Genomic DNA, 14,167 nt, shown 5'->3' with positions numbered 1-14,167 from the left:
CTCCACACTGCAATTTAAGAATTTGTAGTTATTTTGAACAAGGGAGAAATTAGAAGATGATGGATTCTATTATAGGAGACTTACTTAATGCCCTATTCAAACACTATCCAGATACTTCATCTGAAGTCTTCATCTAGAGTCAATATTACATGGGACCAGCTATCTGAAAGAAAATGATGGAACATTTTCTTGGCTGTTAGGCACCTGAGAAATACAGAATTTGATGATGCCAAACTATCTGCCATACGTGTACTTTCTCTAGTCTTATTTTGCTGAATGATATGTGGTTACCACAAAGAATATTTCCAATTGAAAAGGAAAGAGCAGCTAGATTTGGCTTTCCTAGATGTGGCCTATCTCTTAGCAAGTGTTTTACAGTTTCTATTACAAATTTGAAGGGAAGTTTTTCTCATTAACAATCATTACTTTACATTTTCAGCACAGAAAAAATAAGGATGTTAAGTTTCAAGCCACCATTTCAAAGAGATTTAGTGCACTCCGTGGGATTAAACCACAGGCACCCGTATACTTACTGGACCATTTATGGGTTTTACTTCTATTTTGTCCCTTAAACAAAAGTGAAGAAATAATAGAATTACATTTACATATTTACTTAAAAGAAGATAATTGGTAAACTATTATAAATAGTACATACCTAATTCCAACCTTTAAACAAATAAGACCAAAAAAAATGTTTTTCTGTAAGATTTCATGTAAGAACAACTGTTAAGGAAAAGATTTCTGATTTCTTTAGGTCAGATCTAGAATCATAGGTAGTTTAGGCTGGAAGAAACTTCTGGATGTCTTCTAGTCCAAGCCGTTTCTCCAAGCAGGTATCATTACAGCAGGTTGCTCATGGTTGTGTCCAATCAAGTTGAAACATCCAAAGACAGATTCCGCAACCTCTGCTGAATGCTGATTGCTGCAATGCATTGGTAAGAAAGCAATTCACATGGAAAATTATTCCCCATTTTTTTCTGGATCCAATTTGGAATGTTCCACTTTTTATGAGAGGCCTTCCCCGTTTGTCCTTTTCAGGTATCGTATGTCTGGTATCTGGTAGCAGCTAACCAGTGCCAAGAGGTACCTCCTCTGTTTAGTCTTGTACAAGCTTACCATGGTAATAATGAGTTAAGTAGCTCAGAGTGCAAAAGTTAGCACAGTAAGTAAAATGTTTTGGCTGCTCTATGATTTACAGCTGGTTTGTTTCCTTGTTTACAAAACTGGCCGGGGTTTTTTTCCCCTCAAGCTATTTTAAAGCTGTACTTCATCATCTCTGAAGGATTTTTTAGATATTTCACTTCATCTACAGCATTTTGTTCCCTTATCCAAAGTTTTAACGGTCTTTCATTTATGCTTCATTTGAAAGTACTGAAAAAAGCCTTAGCCAGCGTCAGAACCTGTGCACTCAGCCCTGCACAAATGCATCAGGAGAATTTCTTTGTGGGTCAATCAGCTCTTTCTGCTTTACCATGTCCTCATCCTTGGATCTGCCTGAGGGCAGCTGTGGTGATTTCTGGGAGAGCAGGAATAAGGACTCACTCTCCTCACCTTGGAACATGATCCTTGTTTTACATCTAATGTCATTTTTGTGGCCAACAGTCAATGCAGTAATTAGCTTTTCAGATTTAATTCTCTCCTAGGCTTTTTGGGGAGGTGATAAAAAACTAAATTGTCATTGTCACCAGTACTTAAAAACAGTCCCTTAAAATGGTGCAGTGATTTAACTCGTATCTTTGGACAAACTCTGGAAACTCTAGCATCATTGCTAGAACCACTGGTAGCCCTTCTCAGTGTGCAAATCCCATGTGAGTTCACAGCCACATGCAGACTTCACTGATGTCTGTAGAACTGGGGAGCAGAGGTTTTGCCTCATCCCCACTGATGTGTCCTATCTCTCTTCATCTTCTGTCTCCTCTGCTGTGCAGATCTTGGGTCAGAAGAGCCAGGAAAGCTGTTGTGATTACTTCTATGGCAAAGCAGTGCTTCAAGAAACAAATCCCAGAGACACAGTTGACTGCTACTGCTTTGTTCTCAGCTAGTTGCAGAAGACAGGTTTTGGCCTGAACTACTGCTGGGAGTCTCTTCTTCCACCTTCCTGGGAGACCAGTGCTGTGCCAGGTCAGTTCCCCTGCTGTGCCAGGTCAGTTCCCCTGCCAGAAATGAACATGGGGCATCTTGTTTAAACTGGGAAGCTGATAGCATTGAACCCATCTATTTGTATAAGCTAGCTGGCTATCCTGTTGCCATTTCTAATGTAAATCTACTATGGTATTGTGAAACTTTATTTATTTTAAGCTTGCAATATTTAGCAAAGCAAGATGTGCAAAAAGGGTCCTTTCTAACTTCCATACCATTTTTCTACTGAGTTATTTGTTGGAAAGATATGTTCATGTATAATTAAATGTGGCTTGCTTAAACCTTTGCAGTTGGTAGCTTAACATATATTTGGTTGTACTTTGAGTACAAAGGCTATATTATGCTTTTGTTGGCATCCTTGCTGGTTAGTATGCCAACTGCATAATTTTGTTCTCTGCTATATGTCAGGATTCGAGTGCCGAGGGCTCAACAGGTGGTGCTGGGATAAAGTTCTGGCAAATCAAATAGGTAATGCGGTTATTTCTTTTGTCAAATTATAATTGAAAACAGAGACAAGTAAAATGAAACTCACATTTTCCTGGTGCAAAACAGGGTTTAGAATTAAATTCAAATCAGTTTCCATGACAAATACACATTACTACTGGAGCTTGGTCTGTAAATAAACATGCAACACCTTAGTTTTGATGTAGAATGATTTGTTCCCTGTAAATTTAAACCTTAAACATCAGTGTTTAAACAATAACAGACGGCTAGAGTCGTCCATGAATCTTCTTTCTTGTACATATTTTGCAGCAAATGTGCCAAAAACTTCAGGAAAACTTCGAAGAGATTTAAATCTAAAAAGTCAGAGAATTTGAGACAATCTGTGATACGTAACTCAAATGTTTAACATCAAGAGTTTCCTGCCATATTGTTTTCTAATCATTGCTAAAACTATGCTCCCAGCAGAAAAAGATAAATACACTGGAAATTCCAATGAATGTGCTGAATGAGGTGCTGCTTATTTTATGCTTGACTTGGATAATATTTATTAATCCTAAAGTCATAAAAATGGGATAAAACCGTTTACAACAAAAATGCCACAAATTATATATGCATAGCTTGGTTTTCCAAAATTGCTTGTAAAAAGACCTATACACTTGCAAGCCTATCTACTTCGCTATTGTAGCTGATTTTTTTACATTGAGATGTTTTTATTTTCCTCTGAGGACCCATCTAAAACTTATATGTATAATCTTATCTTCAGCTCCTACAGTCATTGTGGTTTTATTTAGTTTTCCGTTCCTCCTCATTCAAAGACATTTCTCCTAAACTGTAATTTTCTCTATTCCAAGTTCGGCTTTGTCAGACCTGAGCCCATCATCCACTAAAGCAGCTTCCCACAGTGGTCTCCATTTCCTTGGGCTGGCCACAAATATCTTCGTCCCTGCCAAGCTCTTATTTACTGAAGGCTTTACATTTGTGTGAGACAGGATGGTACATTCTCTTCTCTCACTTAATAACTCTTTTGGTAAGTGATCAGGAACTAAGCAGCATGAGAAAAAGGTATCATGTTTAATCCATAAACCTCATTATTTTTACTTTTTATGTGCCATAGTTTCTATTGTTTAGTCCTAGCAGACTGTTTCTCTCCCACAGCAGCAGGCTGAGGTGGTGATGCTGACTGCCAAGGCTGCTGCAGGCAATGGGACCACTGCCTATGCCCTGGCCTGGGGTGCACAGAGCAAAACGTGAAAAACTACTGGGTATGGCACAAGAAATTGCTGGACCTGACAGATCACAGAGTGAGAATCTGGCAGCTTTACAGAGCGTACTGTGAGGCATTCACAGATGGTTAAGGAGGAGTTATGTGAGAAACAACCAAAATTCACAAGACAGCTGAAGATGAGCGCTGGGGATGTTTTGGGGAGTGGGATAGTGTGAGGCTAACAGTACCAGATAACCATATCAGCTTACCCACATGAGGCTGAGATCACCCTGAAATGGTATCACAAATACCAAAAATCAGATTCAGCACCTACACGAGTGGAAAATGGAGCAGAGATTGACTGGATTCATGGACAGCTACTCAATCCATGAGCCTTTAAGATACTAGTATTTGGTTACTAATTTGTTTAATTTCTTCACACTTTTCAGTATGAAGGTACTTAGGGACAGCAAGACATTGGCCGAGAATAAGGATTCCAGTTCAACATAACCCTCTTCACAACCCCATGCTTGGACTGACTGCATTCCTGGGAAGCAGGGCACAGCTTTGTTAACCCAGTAGAGTTGCACCCAGTTGCTTCAGGAGTTAATCTGTCAGCTTCACTGCAAGGAACTGATTCAGAAGGTATGAAGTATATTACAGCCAAAGTATTATTAAGCTCTTTGCCTCTTTAGAATCCTTTGACTGCACTACTGCATTTCTGGGCTGACCTGGGACATGCCATGAGGACCGATCCCTGCTCTGTATGGTTTGCTATTAATGCTCAATGCATGAGAGAAAGTGTTCTGTTTTTTCTTTTTTTCTTTTAAAAAGCTATGTCGAATATTTATCTTAAACCTCAGGTAGCTGTTTAGAAAAGAAACAGCTGAGAATCAGATAGTGTACCCCTTTCATTGACAAAAGATTTATGTCTTGCCTGGCAGGACTTCATACTTAGAGAGCTCACAGCTGACATAGTCAAACACAAGTAGCACGTAGTCCAGTGTTTATCCAGGGGAACCCAGACTGCTGCTCCCACACTTTCTTGTGTGAAATTAAATCAGCCTTTGAAATTGGCAAAGATTTAAAAACATGATAAAAATCCTATTTGAAAGGGGGGGAGAGAGGCTCAGAAGCAGTCTGAATCAATGAACACCGTGTAAAAATAAGTAGGGTATGCATGAACATTTCTGCTGACCTTCTGCAGGAGCCATCTGTCTAGTTGCAAGGCACCCTCTCCCCCATGGGCACGGGTGAGGAGTTCAGCCACAATGCCGACCACCCTTCCTCCACAGCTGTCAAAACTATTGTTTGGTTCTAGCATATGTACCATTAAATTCCGTGCTGTGCCAAAAAGAGAAGGGAAATAGCATGAAATGTGTTCTTTGCCCCGGACTACGTGTAGCTCTGTGTCACTGACTGTTTAGAGAGAGGGTTTATCTGCATTTTAGCACAACTTTTTAGTCAATGTGTAAAAAACAAGCAGAATAGTAAAGTTAACTTCTGCATTTCCCAGGAGATCCTTTTTTTCTCCGAGGATAGTACGGCAGTTTCCCAGCTTTGCCACAGCTCAAACAAAGAAATGGAGAATGAATAAACGTCTTTTGCAAATAGTGCTAATACTCAGAAGAGCCCTCCTGGGAGGCTGGAAATAGGAGAAAGGGATTGGGTACACCTTCATGTCACTAAGTGAGCAGGTAAACCTGTATTTTTTCCCTTTCAATGTCCTTCATCACTCTGCCAGTCCAGACAGCCATACCCAGAGAAGTGCTACTGATTGGCAGTGTGAATTGCGCACTGGAAAGCACAGGCAGAATTTACCCCAGAGGAAATAAATTAACCATACATGTATTTAAGGTGGGAAATTCATTTTCTGGTATGCATCCCACTGCTGGAAAGCCTAGAGGTTAATGCACCCAGCTAAATGGCCGCAGACCTGGGTCCCATTTCTTCTTCAGACAATATTCTTTTGCGTCAGGCAAGTCTCAGTGTTTGTTTCTTCTTAAATAATTTCATCCATAAAAATGAGAATGCACCTTCATGACTTTCGCTCCAGTGAGGATGGTGGAGCTAATTTAATCTGGTTGCTAAATTAAAATGCTCACATAGAAACAGACTCTTGAAATTCAAAGTTTTATTTTTCAATGCTGTTCCATTGTAAAAATGTGGCAGCTTCTTCTACAGCACTTACAAATAGAGTAACAGTGATTTTTATTTTTTTCTGGGGTTTTTTACATTGCTAAAAAATTGAATAAAATCGGTCCTTAGCCTTTCCATGTGCAATATTTGACTAATTGAGAATTAGAGATGTAATATCTATTTTATATTTATAGAATCATAGAATAGTTAGGGTTGAAAAGGACCTCAAGATAATCTAGTTCCAACCCCCCTGCCATAGACAGGGACACCTCACACTAAACCATCCCACACAAGGCTTCATCCAACCTGGCCTTGAACACTGCCAGGGATGCAGCACTCACAACCTCCCTGGGCAACCGATTCCAGTGCCTCACCACCCTAACAGGAAAGAATTTCCTCCTTATATCCAAACTAAACTTCCCCTGTTTAAGTTTTAACCCGTTACCCCTTGTCCTGTCACTACAGTACCTGACAAAGAGTCCTTCCCCAGCATCCCTATAGGCCCCCTTCAGGTACTGGAAGGCTGCTATGAGGTCTCCATGCAGCCTTCTCTTCTCCAGGCTGAACAGCCCCAACTTCCTCAGCCTATCTTCATACGGGAGGTGCTCCAGTCCCCTGATCATCCTTGTGGCCCTCCTCTGGCCTTGTTCCAGCAGTTCCATGTCCTTTTTATGTTGAGGACACCAGAACTGCACACAATACTCCAGGTGAGGTCTCAGAAGAGCAGAGTAGAGGGGCAGGATCACCTCCTTCGACCTGCTGGTCACGCTCCTTTTGATGCAGCCCAGGATACGGTTGGCTTTCTGGGCTGCGAGCGCACACTGAAGCTGGCTCATGTTCATTTTCCCATCGACCAGCACCCCCAAGTCCTTCTCTGCAGGGCCGCTCTGAATCTCTTCTTTGCCCAACCTGTAGCTGTGCCTGGGATTGCTCCGACCCAGGTGTAGGACCCTGCACTTGTCGTGGTTGAACTTCATGAGGTTGGCATCAGCCCACCTTACAAGTGTGTCAAGGTCCCTCTGATGGCATCCCTTCCCTCCAGCGTATCAACTGGACCACACAGCTTGATGTCGTTGGGAAATTTACTGAGGGCGCACTCAATCCCACTGTCCATGTCAGCGACGAAGATGTTAAACAAGACCGGTCCCAACACCGATCCCTGAGGGACACCACTCGTTACCAGTCTCCAGCTGGACATCGAGCCATTGACCACAACTATTTGTGTGCGGCCATCCAGCCAGTTCTTTATCCACTGAGTGGTCCATCCATCAAATTGATGTCTCTCCAATTTAGAGAGAAGGATGTCGTGTGGGACAGTGTCAAACACTTTGCACAAGTCCAGGTAGATGACATCAACTGCTTTACCCTTATCCATCAATTCTGTAGCCCCATCATAGAAGGCCACCAAATTGGTTAGGCAGGATTTCCCCATGCTGGCTGTCACCAAGCACCTTGTTGTTTTTCATGTGCCTTAGCATGCCTTCAAGGAGAATCTGCTCCAAGATTTTGCTGGGCACAGAGGTGAGACTGACTGGTCTGTAATTCCCTGGGTCTTCCACTTTCCCCTTCTTGAAAATGGGGGTTATATTTCCCTTTTTCCAGTCACTGGGAACTTCACCTGACTGCCATGATTTTTCAAATACGATGGCCAGTGGCTTAGCAACTTCATTCGCCAGCTCCTTCAGGACCCGCGGATGGATTCCATCAGGTCCCATGGACTTGTGCACGTTCAGATTTTGAAGATGGTCTCGAACCAGATCCTCTCCTACAGTGGGCCCAAGGTCTTCATTCTCACAGTCCCTGCGTCTACCTTCTAAGACCTGGGTGATGCAGTCAGAGCCTTTGCCAGTGAAGACCGAGGCAAAGAAGCCATTCAGAACCTCAGCCTTCTCCAAATCCTGTGTAGCCAGTTCTCCTGAGAGCTTCCTCAGGGGGCCTATGTTGTCCCTAGTCTGTTTTTTGTTTGCTACGTACCTGTAGAATCCCTTCCTGTTATCCTTAACATCCCTGGCTAGGTTTAATTCTAACTGGGCCTTAGCCTTCCTAACCTGGTCCCTAGCTTCCCGGACAACATCCCTGTACTCTACCCAGGCCCTGTCCTTGCTTCCACTTTTTATAAGCCTCTTTTTTCCTTTGAATTTTCCTCAGCAGCTCCTTATCCATCCAAGGAGGTCTCCTGGCCCTCCTGCCACACTTCCTTCTAGTTGGCATGCAGCACTCCTGAGCTTGTAGCAGGTGATCCTTGAATATCAACCAACAGTCTTGGGCCCCCCTGCCCTCCAGGGCTACATCCCATGGAACCTTACTAAGCAGGCTCCTGAAGAGGCCAAAGTCTGCTCTCTTTTGAAGTCCAGGGCAGTGAGCTTGCTACACACTCTTCTCACTGTCCTGGGGATCTCAGGATAGGGATCTCTATCTCAGGTGGGGATCTCTATCTGTTAGAAACAGCCTATAACAGGTTTGATTTGGAGGGGTGGGGAATATTTTTTTTCTGTGTAATTGTCATAATTTTCTGTGAGGACGCATGATGAAACAGATATTTGGAGGCACAAATACGGGGGCAGGGGAAGTAAGTATATGTATGCTTGTGTGAAAAGCTGTTCATACATGAATGTACATATGTACTTCCCACAGCTGAACCTGGAACCAGATTTCCAATTGTTCTTGAGTTTACACACACAAAAAAAAAATGAATGATTTAGACTGAAAATATAATTTCTCTGTATTATTAAAAAATGTGGGGGAGAAGGGAAATCCTCCAAGACAGATATAATTTCTCCTCTCTACCAGTCCTGTTACAGCTCAGAAATACATACTTAGAGTTATATTTTTTTTTCTCAGTTCAATGTACCAGGTTTTAGCTATTCAAATCCCTTTTCCCATTACTGTAAGTTAAGCTGCGCATCATTTGTGTGTGGATGTTGCCCTACTTCTGTGCTCTGCCTCTGTGCACTTTCGATTCAGTTTACCTGCTCTGGTCTACCAGGTAAGTGAACCCGTTCCAGCTTATGCCACGTGCCTGAACTTCATAACAGTGTAGGAGATGGGGTTGCTACCTTACTGAAATCTATTTCAGCCCTTTTTTTTATGATTTTGTTATGATTAATAGATGAGACTAAGCCATCTGTAGTGCATTTATTAGCAGAAACAATATTGAAAGTAATTTGACCCTACAGTACTTTCCTTTTTAATACTACTATACAGTGGCAAAAAGGCTATGAAATACTATGTAAAGATCTTTATCTTAGTTGAACTGGTTGAAATATAGACAATGGAAATTCTCTGGGTTGACATTGTTGTAATAGGAAGCAGCATATGGCCTGCTCTTCTGAGCAATGTGCTGTCACCACAAACTACCTCACCATACATAGCTAACATATAAAAAGTTTGTCAGCCCGCTCCTGTGAGCTCTTTATTTATGACTACTCCATCATCTAAATAAAGCCATGTTTTTCATGATTAGAAACATAACATTCTTGCAAAATCTGAAGCTGTGTAAGTGAATGTGAATGCTTTTATTATGAAATCATTTTTTCTGTAAGCACTGGAGAAATCAGATAATGCCATACTGTGTTACTCAACTAGCAGGTCAAGTGTAATATGAAGGCACTCGGCTCAGAAAACCTCTCCTAGCACATTATGTTTCACCCAAGAACTATATTACTCTCTCTCACAGGACTTGAAAAGTTGGAAACTCCAGCTCATATTTTTGTTTGCAGCTTCTTCAGCTGGTAACTGTGCCTCCCCTAGCATATGTGCACAGCACCTCACCTGGCGATGGTCTAACCCAAGAGGAGGAGGGTGTTGTGTGCCACAGCTGTCCATTTACTACTGTGAGTAGCTGTACCATTTAGCTCTGGAGTGATGGTCCAACAGCTTACCTGAGGAGTAAGAGCTGAGGTAAGACATAGACTAAGATACCTGAATACCAATATTTCTTAGTGTTCAAATACATCCAGGAAAGCTAAGCTGTTAACTTTATAAGTATAGGGAAATAATTATGTACTAACATGGCCACAATGACATGCAACTCCTCACAGAAAAGCAAATAAAAAATATCAAGCTTTGCAGCAATTTACCTTAAAATGGCAAGGTTAAGTAAACAAAGGAGCAGCTAGGACAGTCCTCAGGGATTCTAGTAAACCTGACTGTTGTATCAAACAGTGAAAAGAATCACAATAGTTAACGTGGAGAAACAAATGTCCCTCAGAGAGGGGTCCTTTTGCAGCACACTGTCATATGCCTCCCAAACCTACTGGAGCTCTGTGAAGGGACCCACATGTTGTGCCTTATGAGGAAACCCAGACAGCCCAGCAAAACGTGCCCTGCCCCAAGGCACAATTGCATACTGTTGACCTTACTGAGTGAAGTAGCTGTGTTAGAGCCATAAAAATCTGTTGCAGTTATAAATAATATTACAGGGCTTTGGTTTTCTTGTTGGATGGAACAGAACTCTCTGTACTTCTGACTCTTTTTGAAAGCTGCAAGCCAAATCTCTCAAGTATCAATTAGACTGTGAAAATGTGCTGTTGGAGCTGCCTATGGAATATAACTTAATGATGAATTGCATGCATGCTGTAGAGAGACATAGCAGAATGTTATTGCCATTGTTCATCCTTTGGTATTTGGTTTGCAGCGCCTAAGTCTGTTAATAAGCAGTTCGTCCTGCTTTTACTCTGGTGCATTTGACGCCAAGAGTGAATTTCCTCTATATGCTTTTCCACTGTAAGCTTTGCCAAAGCTCTTTTGTTCGGTATGTCAGTCAGCTGTGATCTTGCTTTAATTGTGCCAATAACTCATGTCTGGAGATTATTCATTCTGGTCTGGTGTAACTACCATTGTGTCAGGCTGAAGCTGATGGAGATATTGCATTTGTGCAAACCCAGGGCAGGTCTGGGAACAACAAGCAGGATGGTGCCCTGGAAGGCACGCTAAGACAGTAAAAATACTGATTTTCTGTATTATGTACAAAGAACAAGGAGTACAACATCTCATACAGTCTGAGTGCTCCTTTTGGAAAAGATTTTGTCTCAATGTTTGTCAGATTTGTTCCAGAGATTTTTATTTATTTTCGAGATTGTTACCAAGAAAATATGTAAAATTAATGTCAGGAAAATTACTTGAGTAGTATCATATTACAGAGCACTAACTACAGCAATACCAATGTTAGTTCTAACACTACTATTCCCTTCTTTGTGGGTGGGTGGGTTAGATTATGGTTGCTCATAACTTTGCAATAACAGTTGTATATCACGGGCTGATTCTTTTGAAGAAAAATCAGGTGAAGGAGATGAGCCATTTCTGGCCAGGGAGAATATATCGCTTACTTGATAAAAGTTATAAAAGTGATTCATACATTGTTCATGTGCATAAACTAAACCACAGAAAGTTCCATCTGAACAGGAGGAAGATAGATAACTTTATTTTCATTAGCTGTTGAAAGTTTGGATGGAATACGTTTCTTTGAGTACTTTCTTTTCTTCCAACCCCTTCCCTCCCACACCTTTGTTTCTTTCACAAAGCTACTTTTGAAACAAACTTCTATTGGCGTATATGCTGTTCCAGCTTTCATCCTTGATAAAAACTACAATAACTAAGGGGCAAACTTTACACAGTAGTTCATGAGTAAATGGAATTTAATGGGGTCAATTATCCCCACACATTTATGTGCAGGTTTCATTAATATTAATAGGTCATAGACATGCGTATTGAGCTGAAGAATAGGCTATCACTGGCTTCTACACTATTTTGTGTGTCTGCTGATTTAGAATTGTTCAAGAGAACATGTTAATTTTCAAATGTCTAACATGTTGGCAGCAGAAAAAAAAACCACAAAACATCCATTACACCTGCAAGAAACAGAAAGGTTGAAAAAAAATAGATTAAGCATGACTAAAACAGTGCAGATGTCGTTTGTGCTTTTTCCATAATTTAGAATCGCATTACATGCATATGTCTCCATAAATATTTAATGAAATGGAAATGAATATGTAGCAGGCTGGGTTCTTCCCTCTAAGGGTTAAGTTCCATTTCTGCAAATTGGTTTGTGCCCTATTTCTGTTCCTGTGTCTCTGTGCATCTAGACGTTTTCTTGGCATCTCTAACTCTTCTGAGGTTTCAGGAGATCTTTGGAGATTTACTAGTAATTGACCTGCTTGGATTGCACATGACTGGCATTTTCTAAAAGATAATACAGTCTTGCATTTTGTTGTTAAGTGCTGGTTGTGTTATTAACTTGTGGCCAAACCAGAATAAAGGCTCAGGAGACATCATTTTCCCTTAGACAACTTCATTTGTTTCTTACCGTAATCTCCATTATAAATGAAGCACTTCGGTCTCAGCTGAAACCAGTCACATATTCTTTAACTTGTCTGTCAGACATGTTTGTCCAGCAATGAATACACCCCACTTTGCTCAAAGTTTCTTTTTAAGATGTTACTGTACACTAAGGGTAAACAGTCAACGTCTCAGCCAAGTCAGATGATTTAACCTTCTGCCACTTCTCTAACCACTAAAGAATTCCTGCCACTGTTCACTGGGTATTTGAACACGTGTAAATGTTTTCTGAGAAAACAGGATTATCAAGTGAAGTAAAGCTGATGTTTTCTCCTTAGAAATCAGGAATAATTAATAAGCTTAGGTCCAATCTATCCCAAAGGAGACAAACTGTATGAGCACTGTTTGTTTTAGGTTTATCATGTAACAGAAACAGATATTGCCCCCATCTACAATAGCATAATTCTGGAGGAACCTTCAGGTTTAGTTCTGCTGTAATTTAAACAGGTACTATCTCAGTAACACATCTGATTTCAGCAAAGTTTCTCATGTTTAGCACCATCTTTAACAGCTAAGCAAATTAGAAATGAAATTAGAACCTAGAAAAAATGAATTAACAATAAACAGATAAACACATGCAATCACTTTCTGCAACACAAGAATTAATACTGCTGATCTTTGCAAGTAGCAGTGACAACTCAAACAACACAATGCCTTAGGGCCTGCAATAACCTGAAGGCCAATTAACCACAGCGAGGCCTTTTTATATTACACTTTGTATTAAATAAATTCAACACAAATCCATTGAGGCCAATGAGGATTTTTAGGCAGTCTAGATAAACTTTACCTCAAAAGTGATCAAGCTACATAGGATTCTGCCTTATGAGATATCTGATTTGTGTATTACTTTCCACTAATACAGGTGCTTAAGATGAAAATAAGAACAAATAAGAGATGGAGATAGAAAAAGTCTTCTGTCAGTACAACTTTCATTATTTTGTATCTTTCATTGGAGAAATATATTAAAAAATAGAAAATATATGCTTATACAAAAATGTATAAATACATATATATTAATTATTCATTAATTATTTCTATTATAATTATATATCTTATATCTGCTATAATATATATTATAAACATATATATTCTATGGTATATTAATCTATATTCTATGTTGTATTGCATTAGATCACATTATATGCTATATTGTATTATAATATGATCCTATGTATATAATGGAATTCTGTTAGATTCCATTAGATTTGAGTAGGTTCTATATTATATAGCAAATGTAATGGAGTTTTATTAGATTCTACTACATTGTTAGATTCTATCAGGTTCTAGTATATTCTATTATATTCTATATTGTATTTATATAGAATGTAATAGAATTAGATTCTAATATATTCTACTAGATTCTATCAGATTCTGGTATATTCTAGTATATTATATCAGATAGACTATATATATGTCATGGGCAGTGGGACTGAGTGCGCCCTCAGCAAGTTTGCCGATGACACCAAGCTGTGTTGGATCTAGATGATCTTGAGGTCCTTTCCAACCCTAACTATTCTATGATTCTATGTAATATATAATCTGTTTATGTAGAATATACTAGAAGTCTATTAGATTCCATCAGATTCTAGTGTATTCTACCATATCCTATTATATGTATATAGATTGTAATATAATTCTATTATATTCTGTTAGTCTATTAGATCCTAATAGATGCTATAATATATATTAATACATTATATAATAGAATTATATTGGATTCTAGTATGTCTTATTAGATTCTGTCAGATTTTAGTAGATTCTATAGTATATAGCAAATGGAATTTTATTAGGTTCTACTATATTGTTCGATTCTATCAAGTTTTAGTATATTCTATTATATTCTATATTATGTTTACATAGAATGTAATATAATTATATTAGATCCTAGTATATTCTACTAGATCT

The 14,167-nt window shown here is 39.6% G+C and overlaps 1 long non-coding RNA gene across 1 annotated transcript; it reads left to right on the top strand.

The window, feature by feature from the left end:
• The first annotated feature begins 1,934 nt into the window (after nucleotides 1-1,934).
• Nucleotides 1,935-5,452, top strand: LOC136012268 (uncharacterized). Its single transcript, XR_010611651.1, has 5 exons — nucleotides 1,935-2,121; nucleotides 2,548-2,607; nucleotides 3,435-3,610; nucleotides 4,237-4,432; nucleotides 5,304-5,452. It is a non-coding gene; the product is annotated as an uncharacterized LOC136012268 (long non-coding RNA).
• The last annotated feature ends 8,715 nt before the right edge of the window (nucleotides 5,453-14,167 follow it).

This window comes from Lathamus discolor, chromosome 3 (genome assembly GCF_037157495.1).
Source record: "Lathamus discolor isolate bLatDis1 chromosome 3, bLatDis1.hap1, whole genome shotgun sequence".
Taxonomy (NCBI): Eukaryota; Metazoa; Chordata; class Aves; order Psittaciformes; family Psittacidae; genus Lathamus; species Lathamus discolor.
Note: the sequence above shows the minus strand (reverse complement) of the source record. Positions and strands in the feature narration are given on the sequence as shown.